General features: G+C 53.3%; 1 non-coding gene across 1 annotated transcript; it reads right to left on the bottom strand.

Moving 5' to 3' along the window:
- Positions 1-249: 249 nt before the first annotated feature.
- Positions 250-320, bottom strand: TRNAT-CGU (transfer RNA threonine (anticodon CGU)). The gene has a single exon. It is a non-coding gene; the product is annotated as a tRNA-Thr (tRNA).
- Between the last annotated feature and the right edge of the window lie 3,928 nt (positions 321-4,248).

Consider the following 4,248-nt stretch of genomic DNA (forward strand, 5'->3'; position numbering starts at 1 on the left):
ATCAAAGTCAGCATTGTCTACTCAGACTGGCAGCGGCTCTCCAGGGTCTCAAGCTGAGGTTTTTCACACCTACTTGCCTGGAGCCTTTTGAGTTGGAGATGCTGGGGATTGAACCTGGGACCTTCTGCTTACCAAGCTGAGGCTCTACCACTGAGCTATAGCCTGCTTCATGGCTCTCCAGGCTCTTCATGGCTCTCCAGGGTCTCCAGCTGAGGTTTTTCACGCCTAATTGCCTGGACCCTTTTTAGTTGGAGATGCCAGGGATTGAACCTGGCACCTTCTGCTTACGAAGCAGAGGCTCTACCACTGAGCCACTGTCCCTCCCTTACAACTACGTTCAAGCTCTGGCTGACCCAAGGCCATTCCAGCAGGTGCAAGTGGAGGAGTGGGGAATCAAACCTGGTTCTCCCAGATAAGAGAGCTCTGGCTGACTCAAGGCCATTCCAGCAGGGGCAAGTGGAGGAATGGGGAATCAAACTCGGTTTTCCCAGATAAGAGTCCGTACACTTAACCACTACACCAAACTGGCAAGAGCCAAATAGAATAACATTAGATGTCTGAGAGCCAGAAGGGAAGGGAGAGAGAGAGAAAGAGGGAAACAATATATATGGGGGAGGGAGACATGAAAAGAAAGCAACTTGAAATGCATTCTTGGAGAAGTGATTTAAAGAGACAAATGCCTTCTCCAAGCCGGCTGGTGGGGCACTGGGGGCTTCAAGAGCTACACAATATATGTGAAAGAGCCACCCCTGGGCTAGAGTGTTGGATTAGGATCTGAGAGAACCAGGTTCGAATTCCCACTCTGCCAAGAAAACCTGTTGGGTGGCCTGGGGCCAGTCACCCTAGGGTTGCCAATCCCCAGGTGGGGGCAGGGGATCCCCCGGTTTGGAGGCCCTCCCCCCACTTCAGGGTCATTAGAAAGCGGAGGGGGGGGGAAATGCCTGCTGGGCACGCCATTATTCCCTATGGAGACCGAGTGCCATAGGGTATAATGGAGAATAAATCTGTGGGTATCTGGGGCTCTGAGGGAGCCTGTTTTTTGAGGTAGAGACACCGATTTTGCAGCATAGCATCCAATGCCTCTCCTTAAAAGACCGTCCAAGTTTCAAAAGGAGTGTACAGGGGTCCAATTCTGTGAGCCCCAATAGAAGCTGCCCCTATCCTTCATGATTTCCAATGGAGGGAAGGCATATAAAAGGAGCGTGGTTCCTTTAAATGTGATGGCCGGAACTCTATTTGGAATTCAATTGTGCTTGTCACAACCTTGCTCCTGGCTCCACCCCCAAGGTCTCCTGGCTCCACCCCCAAAGTCCCCAGATATTTCTTGAATTGGACTTGGCAATTCTAAGTCACTCCCTCTCCGCCGAGCCTACCTTGCAGGGTTGTTGTTTAGCTAAAATGGAGGAGAGGGGAAGGATTTAGATTGCTTCAAGCCGCACTGGGGAGAAAGGCTGGTTATGAATGAAATGAAATGAAATAAATAAGAAACCTTCTGAGAAATGAGAGAAACAGATTTGGGAGCGCTAACAGCTGCCCTTGGAAAGGGAAGGTCCCCTGTGCAAGCACCAGTCGTTTCCGATTCTGGGGTGACGTTGCTTTCACAGCGTTTTCACGGCAGACTTTTGACGGGATGGTTTGCCATTGCATTATAGAGCTCTGTGGCGCAGAGTGTTAAAGCTGCAGTCCTGCAGCCCTAAGCTCTGCTCACGACCTGAGTTCGATCCCCGGTGGAAGCTGGGTTTTCAGGTCGCCGGCTCGAGGTTGACTCAGCCTTCCATCCTTCCGAAGTCGGTAAAATGAATTCCCAGCTTGCTGGGGGGAAAGCGTAGACGACTGGGGAAGGCAATGGCAAACCACCCCGTAAAAAGTCTGCCGTAAAAACGTTGTGAAAGCAACGTCACCCCAGAGTCGGAAACGAATGGCGCTTGCCTTTCCTTGCCATTGCCTTCCCCAGTCATCTACGCTTTCCCCCCAGCAAGCTGGGGACTCTTTTGACCAACCTCGAAAGGATGGAAGGCTGAGTCAACCTGGAGCCGGCGACCTGAAAACCCAGCTTCCACCGGGGATCGAACTCAGGTCGTGAGCAGAGCTTAGAACTGCAGTACTGCAGTTTTAACACTCTGCGCCACGGGGCTCTTCAGCTGCCCTCGACGTTTTCCTTCAAGCAAGCTTTTGAGGCAAATGCGGAAGGAGAAACAGCACAGGGATTCGAACGGGGAAGCAAGAGAACCTGAAATTTCAGATTTTCACAAGCCCTGACGTGTGACCCCGCATTCTCCCCCTGCATCCCAGGATGTATCTGAGACAGGGATGTTTCTTCTTCCTGGCCTCTCTCAAAGAGCACAGGCTCCTTTGACAGGAGGAAGAAATCGTCTTCCGTGCACCTGGGTTCTGGGCGAACAAAAGTTTGATGAGTCCAACAGATGGAGAGCAGAAGAGGCGCTCGCCTGGACGCTTTGTCAGCTAGGGTTGCCAATCCCCAGGTGGGGGCAGGGGATCCCCCGGTTTGGAGGCCCTCCCCCCTCTTCAGGGTCATCAGAAAGCAGGGGGAGGGGAGGGAAATGTCTGCTGGGCACCCCATTATTCCCTAAGGAGATTTATTCCCATAGAAAATCATGGAGAATTGATCCGTGGGTATCTGGGGCTCTGGGGAGGCTGTTTTTTGAGGTAGAGGCACCAAATTTTCAGTATAGCATCTAGTGCCTCTCCCCAAAATACCCCCCAAGTTTCAAAAGGTTTGGACCAGGGGGTCCAATTCTATGAGCCCCCAAAGAAGGTGCCCCTATCCTTCATTATTTCCTACGGTAGGAAGGCATTGAAAAGGCGTGCGGTCCCCTTAAATGTGATGGCCAGAACTCCCTTTGGAGTTCAATGATGCTTGTCACATCCTTGTTCCTGGCTCCACCCGCAAAGTCTCCTGGCTCCACCCCCAAAGCCCCCAGATATTTCTCGAATTGGACTTGGCAACCCTATTGTCAGCTGACCTCACGGATGCTGGACACCCAGGGCCTCCCCCTCTCTTCCCCTTTCCCCCCTCACTGGTGCTTGCAGCTGCAAAGGGGCAGGCGATATTTGCACCAGTAAGGAGCAGGAAAAACCGTTTTTTGGGGCGGATAGGGCAGGATCTGTCTTCTTCAGAGCTGATTGTAGTTTTGCAAAGGGGGCGAGGATGGATTCTCGCACGCCTGGGCCCGTCTCTCTCCCTGTCTCGCACACACAGCCTGCGTTGAGCTCATTTTCCCAGGGGGAGAGCGCTCGCAGAGCAGTATTCTTTCACACTTGCCTTCGGTTGACCTCAGCCCTCAGCTATGAGGCGTGGGGGAGTGCCTGCGCAGGGATCCGGGCGGGGGAGGCCGGTGCCTCCAGCATCATCCCAAGTTTGGTTTTCGTCAGCGCCCTGTTCGGTTGGATAAAGCAAAGCAACGGTCTTGGGGGGGAGGGACGGTGGTTCCGTGGTAGAGCATCTGCTTGGGAAGCGGAAGGTCCCAGGTTCAATCCCTGGCATCTCCAAAAAAGGGTCCAGGCAAATAGGTGTGAAAACCCTCAGTTTGAGACCCTGGAGAGCCGCTGCCAGTCTGAGAAGACAAGACTGACTTTGATGGACCGAGGGTCTGATTCAGTAGAAGGCAGCTTCAGATGTTCAACAGTCCCCAGCCTTCTTGGCACCAGGGACCGGTTTTGCGGAAGACAGTTTTTCCACGGACGGGGTGTGTGCGTGTGTCCGCGCGCAATGGTTTTGGGATAATACAATTGTGCACTTTATTTCTATTAGTTTGGTGTGGTTGTTAAGTGTGCTAATTCTTATCTGGGAGAACCGGGTTTGGTTCCCCACTCCTCCGCTTGCAGCTGCTGGAATGACCTTGGGTCAGCCAGAGCTCTCGCAGAGCTGTCCTTGAAAGGGCAGCTGCTGTCTGAGTTCTCTCAGCCCCACCCACCTCACAGGGTGTCTGTAGCGGGGGAAGAAGATAAAGGAGGTTGTGAGCCACTCTGAGACTCTGTCCTTGAAAGCGCAGCTTCTGGGAGAGCTCTCTCAGCCCCACCCACCTCACAGGGTTTCTGTTTTGGGGGACGAAGGCAAAGGAGATTGTGGGCCGCTCTGAGACTCTGTCCTTGAAAGGGCAGCTGCTGGGAGAGCTCTCTCAGCCCCACCCACCTCACAGGGTGTCTGTTGTGGGGGAGGAAGGGAAAGGAGATTGTAGGCCACTCTGAGACTCTGTCCTTGAAAGAGCAGCTTCTGGGAGAGCACTC

This window comes from Heteronotia binoei, chromosome 8 (assembly GCF_032191835.1).
Source record: "Heteronotia binoei isolate CCM8104 ecotype False Entrance Well chromosome 8, APGP_CSIRO_Hbin_v1, whole genome shotgun sequence".
In the NCBI taxonomy this organism is placed as follows: Eukaryota; Metazoa; Chordata; class Lepidosauria; order Squamata; family Gekkonidae; genus Heteronotia; species Heteronotia binoei.